This window comes from Phaethon lepturus, unplaced genomic scaffold (genome assembly GCF_000687285.1).
Source record: "Phaethon lepturus isolate BGI_N335 unplaced genomic scaffold, ASM68728v1 scaffold2367, whole genome shotgun sequence".
Classification (NCBI taxonomy): Eukaryota; Metazoa; Chordata; class Aves; order Phaethontiformes; family Phaethontidae; genus Phaethon; species Phaethon lepturus.
In genome coordinates, this window is record NW_010549599.1 from 41,905 (window position 1) to 57,883 (window position 15,979).

Consider the following 15,979-nt stretch of genomic DNA (forward strand, 5'->3'; position numbering starts at 1 on the left):
TTGAGGTAGCTAAGCACTTCCCTTGAGGTTAAACCTGTCTGCTCTTGATAGGAGAACACAAAGGTATTGTAACGTTACAAAAGGTTTTTTGGCAATGGTGTTTCCTACACCAAAGGCAATACAAGATAGGATCAAGCCAGGGAGTGAGAACTGAAGAGTATCCCAGTCCTTCCACTGTTTTTTCTATGTACAAGCAACTGTGAACATCTGTGGACTAATGTTTGATTTTCTTTTTAAACCTATGCTGAAAATTATTGTGAAGTGTCTCTCTCAGAACAGCACTAGGTACGACTATCTGCTGGCTCTCCAAAGACTCAGAAGAAACTACCACTTGAAGTAAATGTCTGCTACCCTCTGCCATTTAAGACCTTAATTTTTACCACCTGCCAAATAAGCAAACAAAAGAAAATTTCTGAACTAATGCAATACAGATTTTCAGACTGGAGAAAATTAACATACTGGACTTTATTATCCCCATTTCTTTCCCACAATCCTTTCTTCAATGACTGAAGAAGTCTCTCTGACCTCTGCAAAGCCCATTTGACCTAGAATGCTGCTGCTATTGATAAACTGCTTTTCATCCTTTCCTTTTTGGCACTCTCTTGAACCTACTAGTCCCTTGCTTTTTATAAAAGCTTTGTTTCGAGGCTCTGACAAGTCCACACCATAGCCAGTAAGCAGCCTTCCTTATTCGAAGGGATCAAATGTCACAAAAGCGACAGGAAGAGCAAAATTCTCTTTGACAGGGAAAGGATCGTGTGTCAAAGTAGATCTTTCCTTGATTAACTGGAGCACATTGTCACTTGGCTTGGAGAAAGATAGATTTAAAAAAATGAGTCAGCAGTGTGAGTTGTTCATTTCCTTTTATACACAATAAAGTATGATGGGGAGACTTTCACAACAGTTCCTGGTGTTCACTATCTGAAGTTAACACCGAGCTAGAACGACTCCCAGGGTGCTTTCCTGCCTCTAGTTGGTCCTTTACTTAAGTGTGAGGAGAGAGGCAGTGTGCCTAATCCATGCAGTTCAAAAAGACTATGAACAAGCAGACAATGTAGGTTAGAGGAGCAGGATAACATGGAAATATATTTAAGAGCATATAATAGGTAGCTTCAGACTTGCACTTCATCAATCACCATGTGTAACACTGGTAATACGCCATGATCAGTCATGGGGCTCTTTGGAAGCCTTTGCGGGAAAGGAAAATCTAGATCTAAACCCAGAGACTGCCCAATATAATGGGCCTGGTGAAGAAATAAACCACTCTCCACATTTTTCTGGGAATAATTGGTCTTAACTGATTGATTTTGGCAATCTGTATCCTTTACAGAGGTGGTCAGCTTCCATTCAAGCACACTGCAGAATCCAAACAAATGGACTGTGAAGGTGATTTTCATGCGCCACCTTAGAGAACACACTCTATAAAATTGCCTGAAAAGCATATGAGATTAAAACGATTAAAACCAGAAATTATTAGTGCACCTATGCAATAAACCAATGTTTTATTAGGTGATTTTTAAGACCACAGAAAAAAGACCATTTGCTCAATTTTTCTTTTTAAACTTCACCATCTTTCCCCCTTGTGCACTCTGTTCTATCAATCCATTCTCTTCCTTAGTTTGTCTGTTAACAATTCCATAAAATCTCTACTACAGTTTCATATTTCTAGCATAATCCAGAGGAGAAAAACATAAAACACTTTCGCATTGTAATTATACTTTCCTTCCCCAGAGACTAGCTGCCAGCAAACTCAGCAAAGAGACAAAAAACCCAACCCTAAACCAAACACACATAAACATACATACACACACACTTGTGGGACTTAACAGCTCTTTCTGTTGTAGAGACACCATTCCACTCACAGTTGTGTATTTGTTTCTGATTAAAAGTGATTTAAAGATTAGGAAGAGTGGAGGAGAATCAGGTGAATCTGTAATAAGCTATCTATTAATGAAGCCATTAGGTATTATACACATAAAAATAAAAAATCTGAACAGTTGCTTTCTGTTTATGGGAACAAAGTATACTTGCCTTGGGCATATAAGCACTCCTATTGAGAACTGCTGCACAAATGAGAAAAAATAATTTTAGTACCTTCCTAATAATGGAGACTTACTAGGCAGTAATGGCTTAATACCAAAAGCTAAGAGTAAACTCCAGGCTGGTGGTTAACAAAATGGGATTTCATCACTCCTGTAGATTTTTTTCTTATCCATCTTCACAGCACCTCAGTCCATTCAGATCTGTGATGTTGCCCTCCAGTTCCCCCATCAGTGCATCCTTCATTTTCCCTTACATGACCTTCTTCTTTGTGTCGGATAGTATCTACAGTATCATCTGAAGTCAGACAGAGCCCTGAGAAAATTAAATGTTTCATGCACAAGCCACCTGTGTAACTTACAATTAGGACAGCACAAAATAACTCCATTAAATTGGCCAAAACATGCTTCAGCCAAACCAGCAATAACATAAATACCTTCACAGAAGATGAGCAGCAGCTAGCTCCAAATATAGATATGAAAACATTTTCATACACCTCTGTGCTATAAAGACACAAAGCTCTACTCTGAAGAGTTTTGATGTACATTAACTGATTCCTCTTGGACCTCCCGATCAATGGAATACCTGCTTCTCTCTCCAAAGTTCAAACAAAAAGAGGCTTTTCTATGCACTTTGGCTATTGGTTTACTTTGGCATTTACATTTCTAGAAATATTTTTACCTAGAAAAGCATGCTCCTTTTCTGAGTTTAGTTATTATACATTTTACTGCACATTCACACTCCCTTATCATATTTCTCACAGCTGTTAAGATGTCCAATGGTATCAATAGAAGCATGTACCTGGAGAGACACTGCTTGGAGTACCTGGACACGTCTCATACTAAGATTATTTTGCTTTCTGAAACTGCCCAGTGAAGAAAGAAGTATTCTTGCAGAGAACAAAACTGAGGACCAGAGTACACCAAATACCTCCATGAAGATCTTGTGCGATACTCTCCACAGGGGGATTGTACCATTTTCACAGGACATTTCCTAGGCACTCTGAAAACCAGACTCCAGTGCTGGGATGAGGGCAAATCACGGGCAGTGAGGCCAGGACAGTGCCTGCCAAACACACTCACCACCTAAAACACTGCCAGGAACCCTGGGGCTATGCTAGCAGCAAAGAGCCACAGACACGCTGCAGAAGCCCATAAAGGCAATTGATTGTATAGAAGGATGGCAAGAGACAGACTTCTTTTCCAGTAACACAGACGTAGCCAAGAAAGCACTGCATGGGGCAAGAATCAAATGCAGGGTATCATGAACTCCACTTCATGCTCTAGCCATGAGGTTATCTTTTTCAGCAGTGCACACTGAAACTCTCCCTGGGAGCCTAGCAAGGAGAGTAATATTGGACAGGTGGGGAACAAAGTGCTCACAGAAGAGCTCTGCTGACATGCCACCACTTCTCTTTGACAGCAGATGGACTAGATCAGATTATTTCAGACATGAGCAGAGATGGGAATACTGAAATCAGAGCTGAATTTGGCCCACGCTTTCATAGTCCTCTTGTGAAGTCAATTATCTCATCAATCGTGCTTTGCCCTGGGGCTCTCCTTCCCTATTAACTTGAAATACCAGGAGGAAGAAATTCAAACATGCAAGAGTGGTAACTGGATGTTATGCTCTGTACTGATTTGTGGATAGTGAAATGTTAATGGCTGTGTCATCTCTGGTGCTACAGTGAACAGTAAGCCTGATGCAAAAAATAGGTCATCATCTGAACACCCACTTGGATTAATTTTCCCCTTTCATATTTTGCACTGCTAGTAATCAGATCTTGCTTCCACTTCAGCAGTTGGGTTTTGCCACTGACTTCAATCAGAGCAGGACCGGACCGCTCACTGATTAAAATGCAAAGCTGCAGGTATCTCCTGCATGGGATGAATCCCCACAGGGAAAATTTGTCTGCATTTTTATTCATGTGAAGCATTTTAAGGCTTTCATTTACACAGTTCATTCAACAATAATGTGCATGCTGTATAATGGGGTACCTGATTAAGCATGCTTAAGTGCTTTGCTGGAGCAGGGCCATTTCTAGAATTTGAAGATTCACTATGATCATACTCTCAAAACAGACAAGCTAGTTTTGGGGAATTTTTCACCCGAGTTAATGGGCTTAATTAGGATCAGCATAAAAGGTCATTTTTCCTACGGGAAATTTGGAAGTGTCTTTTGAGTTTCTTTCCTTTTAGCCTCAGTTCCTACAGAAATTAGACTGAGAAAGTCACATTCTTGTACGTTTAGAATTCTGTCTATGAAACCCTCCAGTAACTTTTGAACTGGCTGCCAACTTCTCCTGAATTAGTCAGGAAGGATAACACTCAAGTTCAGTTCCAAAGTTTCATAAAGAGGTAGAAGGACAGAGCAAGGAGACTTTCTCCATATATAAAAGCTCATTCTCTATTATTTACCAAAGATATCTGAGGGAAGGATGCTATGAACAATAGCAAAGCTTCAACACTGAAGCACAGTTTTAGCTACCAGAGAACTGAGTCATTAATGCAGAAGTCCAAAAGAAATGTTTAAGGAATTACTTGATGGGATCTGAGAGAGGAGAAGAAGAAAACAGAAGAAAAAAAAAAGAAAGGAAAAATTCCCAAATCTTAACATCCATTTTGGTTTTGAAAAGCAAAAAGGTGAAGCTTCCTGGATTTTCTCCTCCATCTATTTTTTTCCCTTTTTATCCACTATGATCTCTTTATTATCCCCTTTCTTTCCCGTTCTCATCCCTAACTAAAAAAGAATGTAAAAAAAAGCAAATATAAAAAAGGAAAAGGAAAAAAAAAAGCACCTCCTCTTTTAAACTCCAAAGAAACAGTTAATTAGTTAATTTTTATTTTCTTAAAAACACCATGCAAGGATTGTGTTTGGAAATTTTTTTAGCAGGTGTGAGTGGCCACTGTTCCACTTCGTGCAGTACAGTTTGTACAGTAATGCTCAAACATTATCTTCATTCTCCTCATTGCTCATAATTTCAGCATAAGATTATAAAACTCTCCTCTCACCTTAGAGTGGCCCCTATCAGACTGGCACAGAATCAACCTGATGGTTTGCTATTACTCTTCACATTATAGCATGTAAGTTTAAAGACTTCTGTCTCCATTGCTTTCAGTCTGCTAATTTTCTGAGACGCACTAATTTAACTCTGTGGAAAAACCGCAAGGAGTTTCCCTGTGCAAGGATTTTTTGTGTAAAAAATGCAATCGATACATTGCCAAAGCCTTGTATTATGAACAGTGGCATGTATTTAATGTACCCTGAAAGTGAAAAAAAGCCTTTTTACTACAGTCTGTGTCCTTTGTAAGAGCAGATTGAAGACAAATGATTTTATTTAAGGAACATCTGAATCCCATTGATTAGCTTGATGAATGCAGAACAGGAAAGCTGCCAGGTACAGAGGAAGCTGGGCATGTCCACAAGGGAGTGGAGCAAACAAGCAAATTACAGTATATGCATGATTTTTTTTTTTAAAACAAATGTTTTCACTTGGAAAACTTGGACATTCAAACCTCTAAGTTTCTTTAACTGACTGGTCAGTTAATCAACATATTGTTCTCATTTTCTGAAGGCAAGCAGAGAAGGGTTTTAAAAGTAGAAAAGTATATTTTAAATTATAAATAATCAATGAAATGTTCACACACGTTGTGCTTAATTGAAATGGGATTTCTTCTGGAAAAAAAAAAATCCTTCCTCTTTTTGGGGAGAAAGCAGGATATGTTTTACCTGGTAAAAAAGAATCCTGTCACTCCTGAGCATTGATTTAACATGTCTGAGAGACTGAGAGTACCCAAAAAACCTTAGTAGTTTACTGTGAGGCTTTCTGTATAGCAAGTCAAGTATAAGAGTCTGTTTAGCTTCCAAAATGCTCCGTCTCTTAGGATTAAATGTCAAGTAAAGAAAGTTCTTGAACTTAAAGCAGGTAGACTAGTTTTTCTTACAGTCTTTATAATTCTTACAAGATTCTTCATAATTCTTGTAATTTAAGAATGGTAAGAATTCTTAAATTCTTACATTCAAGTCTTTACTGTTACACCTACAGATAAACCTTATAAATAGAGCTGGTTGCACATTGTCACTTAGTTAAGAAAAAAATGTTGAAAATATTTCTCCATTAACTTTCATGTTTTTACAAACTGAAATAGTATTTTCCCCTTTAGTTCTTAACTTCTTGTCAAGTGAAAAAAATGAAGAAAAAATCAATCATGGGAGAGAAGAAGAAAAATGCCAACCTACGTCCTTTAAAAATCAGATATCGATAATAATTTTCATTAAGTGCTTGAAGTGAAAAAAATCGTCATTTTGTTTGTTTGCTCTGAAAAGTAAGTAGATACTCCACTACCAGTCCTTCACTGTTTATGGGAGGTCACCATATATTTAGCAACTTTACTTTCATCTATTAATCACAGTAATCTTAAAAGAAAAAAATACATTTGTCAGTCATATTCCTCCTTTCTCATTCTTCCCTTGGTCTTCTTTTGTTTTAGGTCTTTGTCCTCCATTACACCCCACCTTTGCTTATGGTACAGTAGGTTGGAAAGTAATTCTTTTATCCATGCCAGGAACCAATTATGGAATCCACAAAAGGAGCTGACAAAAGAGACTCTGTCTCTGCTCTCAGCCTTCTGCTCCCTCAGGCCCTAAAACTCAGAAGTGAATGTGCATGGCCAGAATTCTCAATTTCTTAGAAGAAAGCAGGCAGGCATTTTAGTCAGTGTTTACTGACTTAGAAGTGGTAATAGGAAAAGCTGAGTATGAGCATCTCTAAGGATGGACAAGCACTTTGGTATGGGTATTATCACCTACCTGGAACAGAGAATATAAAAATTTTCAACAGCTTCCGTTCTGTAGCTCTCTGTGCATTGCCTGCATTTGAATCAGTAGGATCTTGCACTACAAATTTCAATGCCATTTCAAACATCAACCTTCCAGTTTGATTTGGCCCATACATAATGTGTAACTCAAGCACAACTTCAAATTCATACCAAGGACTGAAGTTCTCACACACAATTTGGCTGGACACAGATGTTTTGTCCAGCTTGTTACTGACAAAACCTAAGTCTCTCTGCCTGTATGGGTGTGGCAATTTCTTCATATTCCACTGTTCAAGTACAGGAGAGTACATTTAAGATGCCACTCAGTTATTAAAGGTATGGCTCACAGAGTTAAACTGCTCTTATTTTGACTAAGGAAGAGGAAAACAGGGAATTTGGTTTCACTTAGAATAAACATTCACAGTTTATCCACAGACCACTTGGATTGCAGAGCTGGGCTGCAAGGGAATTAGAAGAGAAATGTCTTTACATTCAGTCAGGATGGGAAATGTGAAGCTAAGGTTTATTCCACACTATGAAATAGGTAAATAATCAGTTAAAAAACTCAATATAAGGAAATGAGGCTATTTGATTCACTGGAGTCCAGTCCCATAACTTAATGTAACCAGCAAATATTATGCTATATTCAAAGTAATTGTGCTCCCTTACAGTAGGACTGACTTCTGGCTCAAAGTCTGCAAAATCACAGGTATTATTTCCAATACTGTGGCAGGCAGCAGAGTGACCATGTAAGGGAATACAAAATACCCCCTTTCCAACTGGTGTTACCTTTACCCAGGACTAAGCTTCCTTCTTCAGAACTTTCTCAAGGCATGAGAAAATGAAGGAGCTCTGGTGACCCAAATTTACAATTTTCTTATTAGAACTGAACAGGAAAAAAAATCTTTCATGTTCAAGGAACATTCAAGAGATATAAAGGACTCGGTAGTTGATACCTCTTCAGTATGTTATCAACTTCTAAAGTAGTTAATTGTTGCTACTGGGCTTGATCCTTTCAACAGTCATTTACCACTTGAAGCCAAAGCATCACAGGAGAATATGCAATAAGGAAGGAATAAAGCAGCTGATTCTTGCATAGAAACATACAAGATCATCTTCCCCCTTCTCCACCCCAGCAAAACTCAGCAGAGTTTATTATGTGTAAGCACTTCTGAATGAACAAAGAATTAATTACGTCACTTTTTGTTCTGTCAACTTCTTATGAATTTTAACAGTGGACTTCTCTAGCCATACAGGTGCTATATAGAAGCCTATCCGCATACTATACATGAGATATCTGAATAAGAAGTGTGTAAACAGCAACAGCAAGTTTGTCTCACTGTCCTTGAGGGGGGAGTTCATAGTTTTGCAATGACATTAGAACACAACATGGCTGTAATTTTGGAGGAGTGGAATAAGTTACATTCTGTCTTCTAAAATAACATGTATTTTAGTATGGAAAGTTAAATGGTGCCTACTCCATGTACTAAATATATATTGAGAGTCATGGTAGTGACCGGAAGCCAAGTTCGGAAGACAGAACTGCTGTCTTGTGTACACACACACACATGGCCCAACTTTCACAAAGAGGCACTTTTATACTGGGATGGAACAATAAAGAGGGCTTAAAGTGGCTGTAAACATAAATGATGAGCATATGAGAATCATGACCACAGAGTTTACTTTACAAATGCAGACTACAGGGACAGATACAGGCATGTGATAGATTGCATGGGCATATGTTTAATAAGCAAATGCATCATAGGCCTTTGCAATTCATCATACAATTTGGACTGGATGATTTCTCTACTACTCTCCCTTGGCGCTTATTTGAGTACTCTAGATGCCACGGACAGCTTTAAATAGTTCCAGTTCAAAAGGAACAAAAAGAGAAATACTTCCTTTTTCCATTCATATATTTAGAATAGTCTCTCCATATTTTACCTGACCAGCATGAGTTTCAGTTCTGGACCAGTAGGTATTTCCTAAAGATAAAAATGGAACGAGTTCAAAGTTTAGCCTTCTACAGCCCTGTCACTGGAAAAGAAAAAAATCCAGCTGCTCATTGAGAAAGACAATATTCATTTCAATCGTCAAAGATTTCAGTTGTAAGGAAAAAAAAAGAAAGCGTTATATGTAGAAAAGACATTTAAGGACATTTGGAGCGTCTCTGAATCCTAGATTTTAGTCTCTGAATGACTGAATTGCTGGTAAGGAAGTAATTTTTCTGAGAAAGAAGATAGATACTAAACCAATCTGCTCATGCTTTTAAAATGCTAAAACTCAAGCTGATAAACCTTTCTAGCAGAAAACATCTTTCTATTTTGGCAGTAAACCGACCTACTCCTATGCACTTGTTCTTAAGCACATACACCAGCTATATACACTAATTTCCACACCTTGAATACAGCTGCAATAAATATACAGGCAGTATTCAATGTGACATAATAGCCAACTCAACAGACCACCATCCTTTGCAAGAATGCCTAGAATAAAAATTTGAGCTTGGAAGATGCCACCACAGTGGCAAATATGATTTTACCTTCATTTTCCTATTTGTGATTAAACTAATTTAAAAAAATCTACAAAAAAAGCCCTACTTTTATTTTTAGTTGCTGAGCAAAACAACTCAGTAAACTAGGTTTAATTTTATGGCATTCTTGAAGGACTGAAAATCTTTGTATAAATGTGGTATCTATTAGCTTAAAATTAATCTTTAGCATTATTCTTGCTTGCTACCTACTGTAGATATGTGGCAACATCGTCTCCCTCTGGTGGTCAACATAAAAAAAAGTTTTATATGGCCATTCAGTAAAATCAGTGCACCAGGAAGCTTAATCTGTTTCTAATTCACTGGATTTGTAGGGGTTGGGCACATTCACCATGTATCAGAACAAGTTTAGTCATAAATTATACATCTGTCCTTCTTTCCAAAGAGTGTTGAACGTCACTGACATTCGAATCATAACACTGGAATTTGCTTTGATTTATAAGCTATCTGTGTATTTGCTTGTCCTCCTGAAAGGGCTCAATAATATTTTTCAATTTTGTGTGTTTTTTTTGTTTATTTGTTTTTCACCCCAAATATCTTACCAGGAAGGACAGTATTTGAACAATGCTGTTTGGCAGTGCAGAAAAATCCTGAATATATTAAACGTGTTTCTTACTAACTCTGGTAAGCATTTTGGTGAAAAAAAGTAGTGTAACAGTCAATTTGTTATCAACTTCTCCATGTCATTCCCATTACACTTCTAATGTCTCCATGGTTAAAATAAAAGGAGTAAAACCAAGCCAATGTCCTTTCATATCACTGCTAACCTAAGACTCCATCAAACTGACCTAAGCTGACATTTCTTCCTCTCATTGAAAATGACAGAAAAACTCTCATTCTCTTCCAGAAGCCAAATCGAGGTGACGTTAGAAATCCTGGGTCGAAGCCTGAAACAAGCTGGGATTCCCCGACTGTACCTTGGCGCTGAGCTGGTGCTAGTGAACCAAACTTCCGGTAAGTTCATGGTCCCATAATCACACTTTGCTTAAAACACTTTACCCCCGTGCACACACACTATTAATGAATTACATGTGTGTAATTTCACATTTGTGAATTTCACAGTTGTGAAATAGAGCATCTATGCAATTCCACTGAATAGATTTAGATTTAATGAGTGTCACTGCAAGTTCTTTCCCACACTATGTATAGTAATGGGAGGTTTTAAACATGCTAATGTTATAGCATAAGTATAATTTCTTATAATTAAAATGATTTCTTGTAAAGATGCAGCAATTTTTCTTCTTTCTTAAAGTTCTGTTTAATACTATTTATGTACCTGGCACTTATGAAATTCTAAGAAACAAAGGATATGAGCCAGCATAAGTAAGGCATTTTTTTTTTACATTTGGAAAGGCAGAGCTGGCTAGCTTAAAGTAGTCATTAAATTATTTTACATAGGAATTTCACAGAAAATGTTCATTCCCATAAACATATTTTTAGAGGAAAATTTTACATTTCAATTAAAAAAAAGGTAGATTAAGGATGAGTAATGAACTTTTCCAGTTTTCACCTAGAGCTTTTAAAAGTTTGAGCAGACCACCTGAAAAGAGACAGCTTTTAACAGCAAACTTGTCGGCTGTGTGGAGAGGGGTCATAGCTGTATTCCTTCAAAGCAAGGAAACTTTTTCATTGAAAATGTAATTCTGTTGAAAACTTGAGCCTCCTTTAAGCTAAACTGGTGTCCATGCAAAGAACTGCTTTTACAATACACTGTACTTCTACACATTACTCAACATAAATAACTTTGTTTCACCACTTCATTATTCAATTTTTATACTAGTCTGAACTCCATGGGGCATGTAACTCTGTGGAGTTACAAATAGGATGTAAATCGAGTAATGAGAATGGGTAAATTAGGTTCTTAATCTTCACATTGTGAACACCTACTAGTTTTTTTTTAAAGAGAAGACTTACAATTAAACCATTGTCCTGTCTTAAGAAGCTATTACAAAGTACCTGGCAGCGCAGAGAGTTCAGTTCTACTCCACTTTTATTAGAAGACCCTTAGGGTATTAAGTATACTTTTTGGAGCACCACTTAAAACTTATTAACTACATGTCATATTTGTATTAAAAACCGTCAAAACCCTTTTCAGTCATGTTTCACATCATCTGTAGGAATGCTTTGCTTTCTTATTCTCCATTTTGCCTACCTGGAAAGGATTCAAGATGAACATGATTATTTGCTTGAGGGTAAAACAATAATTTTTCATCATTTAAATTAGTTATGTATTGCAACTCACTTATTTAAATAACATAAATGTCTTAAATCACAGTACCTGTGAGGTCAGAATAGATCTGGGTGTGTGTACCATTGCAACTCATAAAACCGATGTTTATAGTTCAGAATGATTAAAAATACATGCCTTATGGGCCGTTCACATGAAGAACTTTCTTCAGTGCAAAGAAGTTTTTGGTAAGTACAAACCTATAGCTGATATTTCAATTATAACTCCCTGAATATTCCTCATACAACTGTAAAAAAGAGACTTGTGGAACGAGATTTATCTTGAGCAAACAGTGTTTGCATCTTTTGGTACAGAAATAGAACACACACCTTGATTTGCATGCACAGGATGTCTCCAGCATCAAGATGAAATTACTCCTACTAAGCATCAGGATGAAAGCAGATGTAAAGCCTATGAATTAGTGCATTTGGTACTGGTTCTTAAGGTTCCTTTTAGGCCCCTTATAGATCCAACAGATCTTTTCTTTTTTTCTGAGCAGCGTGATTGATAGCCAAGATATAGAAAGAATCTTGCACTTCAACTTGACTAGGCCATGCCTGGTTCTAGTCTTGTTCCAAAGGAACAAAACATATGCAATGAAGGAAAAAGAGGACGTATTAGAGAATGTAAAATGTTATACCTAGGCTAACAGAAAAAAAAAAAATGTTTTTAGGAAGTTTTCATTAAATCTTTAGGCAGTATTGAAAGTAAGACACCCCGACCCAAAACCACACTCTTTGAAACACCAAATCAAATTAAACCATAATTCAAAATAAAGAGAATCTTTGGAAAAAGAACAGACAAATGTACGGATAATCTTTCTGAGGCTGATATATGGATTTATACAACACAGCATTCAGTTCTGGAGCATACATCTCACAAATGAGTATGAACCACAGCCAAAAATAATCAATAGTAATTAAAAGAGAATGTGCAAGTTCAAAAAGAAAGGAAGCCAAAATCTCAGTCAGGAAAAAAGGTTCTTCTCCATCAGGGGAGGAAGGAAGGCAACAGAAGAATCAGGGTACCAGAGGCAACAGGAGGTTCAGAGGTATGAAGGTCATAGGAAGAGGCAAGGTCTGTCAGACGTGCTTGGTATATGAAGGGAATGATGCACAACAGTAAACTGTTGGGGGAAAAGAGTAAAGGGATAAAATTATAAATATTGTGTAGGTCAGACAGCAAAATGGCTAGCATGCTCAGTAACGTTAAAGAATCAGATGCCCAAAGGAGGCGTAGATGTATGGGCTCATGTATTAAAATTCAGAATCCCACAGATGCTCTGAAACTGACTTCCTGGGTTCATGTATAAGCTAACTCAATTCCAACAGCACAACGCATACTGATATTTGCCTACAAATTCTGCTTTACCTGGCCTGAATTTTAATCCTCCAGAAGGTAAAAGATAGATGACATAGGAGATTCAACTTTACTCTTCAGCCTCAGATCAGGCTGTATGAGTAAGAGCAGTGATGGTGGTATAAGCCTCCTAAGTCACACTTGCAAGTTTTCTTGCTTTAAAGACCATCTCTAAGAAAGAAAAGGCTGGGTCACTTGACAGATGCCTTCTGAGGCAGTGCACTATGACAGGCCAGCAACATTCCCTACTCAGCAGCCTGTAGTTCTCAATTTAGAACCACATGTAAGAAAATGTAGTTTGCTCTCTGTGAACTTCTCTACCTACTTTTGCTTTGTTAACAAAGTCCAACGCTTAGAGACTATCCCTAGTGACTGTGAAAGACTAGATATATATCTAAGGTGATGGAAGAAATATGAAATATTGCTTGTGAAACTGTCACTACTTTTGTCAAGTGGCTTGTAGTACCTGTTAATGTATCAATGACATAATGAAAAACATTAAAAATTAGATATGGGGACAAGGCTCCTTTCTGCTCTGCTTGTTCCTTAAAATGAACCTGGTATTATCCATCAACTAGCAGTATACATGTCATCTATACAAAATAACTGGGAAATGCTTATACCCACTCGTTCACCCCTTTCAAACTTTCTGGTTAAGTGATGATTGATTATTTTGATCTACAGTTAAAAACAAAGACAGTTCAAATAATGATTTTACTTCTTTAAAGACAGAACACGTTCCGAAATTTAGAGATCAATCAGTTGTCAAGCCCTTACCCAGTGCGAACCCTGAGTTCACTAGTACTTTGTCCAGTGTCAGAGCGAAGAATTTAACTTCAGGATCTCACTTGACAAGAGGGTGAATTGTTTACTCTTCTTGAAACAGCTTTTAATTTCTTTCTGCATTTCTTAATGATAGCTCATAATACGCCAAATAAAAAGCTAATCATGGAGGTTCATAGGAATATTGCTTTTATTCTAATGAGCTAGTTGAAAACATTTCAAGGCAGCATGTTTTAGTTGCTTGTCTACATGCAGCACTGTTTCAATATCTGCATTCTTTACCTGAGGTAAGTAGCATAGAGCTTACTATTGACTCATTTATTGGGAACTTCAGAAGCTATGTGACATAACCAAATGCCATGCAACAGAGGTGACAATCTCCATTTGTATTCTGCAAGCACAGTCAGTCTTAGAATCACAGGCCATGAGCAATCTGATTAGTAAGATAAGGAAGGAGAAAGGATCCCATAAACGTATCATTTTAGACATGCATACAACATGCAGCTAAGGGGTCTACCAGATCAAAAGTTAAGAGGAAACGTCATGTAATGAAAATAAAAAGACTAAAGAGCAAAAACTGTGAGGAATAATTGTACTCTTGTTTGTGAAAGAGATTCTTACCATGAGAGTGAGAAAAGCCCAAGTATCTTACTAAAGGCCCTAATCATGAATGACTTACACTCTACCTAAGTTTGGAAAACTCCGTGGAGAACGATTACCACCATCCTCTATGAAATGAAAATTCCTCAACATGGGTTTCCCAGAGCACAATGGGACAACTGTCTGTTTGCTGGGAAGGAATGAGGGGTGAGGCACGGTGCCCCACAGACAGCGGCAGATTGTAAAGAACACTAATTTAAACTCCACACGATCACAAAATTTTAATTTCTGAATGGGAATCTCATCTCGTGAAAGACAAACTCCTGCTGACAGTCACTCACTCAGCAAAGGAAGACCACAATCCTCATCAGAGAAAGCTATTTTGAGAGTGATATCAGAACAAATATGCCTTTCATCAATAGCTGGCATCAGTAGCTTATCCTCCTTCCCACCTTGTTCTATGAGAAAACACGTTTACTGAGGTTAGAGTTAAGAAGATTGAAAGTTTTGTTCTTCTTTGAATCTACCGCCAAAGTCCTATTTGCACTGCTTGAGGCATTCTCAGGCAATAAAAAACATCATTGCAAAACTCTGTTCTTATACTGCTCAATTGCTATAGTATCTAAGCACCTTTCAGAATGGCATTAAGCAATATAATTAGCATCTGTCATACACGTTGCTTTCTCTCATGGGTACATCTATATGCGTTTGTCTTGTATAAATCTATACATGTATCTTTATTTAGGTAGAGCACAGCATAATTATAAAGCTAAACTTGCCCCCCTCCAACACTGATGATTTAAGTCTAAAATAAGTACCCACTAAGCACTATTCTTTTCCTTTAAGTAAACTGAGGATAATAAAAACTCATGTTATGTTTCCATGTACAAGCTTAATCAAATCCTTTTGGCTGGGATATTGTGTTTGTTTAAGACCAAATGATCAGACTGATAAAATCAGAGCTTCATTGATTAAAGGGTATAGGATCACCAAGTTAGATCAGGAAAGCATTGCAAAATAACAGTGGTAGAAACTCAAATGAAGCAGAAATATTAATGCAAAGAAGGCCACAACAGATTTTTAATAAAGAAAACATTGTAGTCAAGCTGATGGTATCTAGCAAAAAAAAAAAAAAAAGATTTTAAGTATCATATGATTTCTGTGCATATGCTGGTAAAAATGAATTAGGGTTAATCCTCAATAAGATTCTGGTTTTCTGTTAGTATGGAACTCCTTAATTTCCTTCTCTCCCCGCCAGTAAAACTTGTCCATCTGTATTTCCTCAGCACAGATTTGAAAAATAATGCTTTAGATTCAGTTGGTATCCAACAGCAAACACACCAACATTCATGTATCAGAGTAACTGCTACCTGCAGAATAATTTTGGTAAAGAAAATGTCCTGGAAAAAGATCTTTTGTCATATTAGCAGGTAAGAGAGACAATTCTCTATCCCATGGTTAGCAGACACCCTCCTAACCTTCAAAGGAAGTGTGTCCATGAGATGCCATAACATGCAGAGCTTTATTGCCTTTACAGGATCTACATGGGTGTGCAGGGCAAGCCCACAGGGAACATAATACATGATCAAAGACTTGGATTGT

The 15,979-nt window shown here is 37.3% G+C and overlaps 1 protein-coding gene across 1 annotated transcript in view; it reads right to left on the reverse strand.

Moving 5' to 3' along the window:
- COBL (cordon-bleu WH2 repeat protein) overlaps positions 1–15,979 on the reverse strand; it is a 112,399-nt gene that overhangs the window by 26,857 nt on the left and 69,563 nt on the right.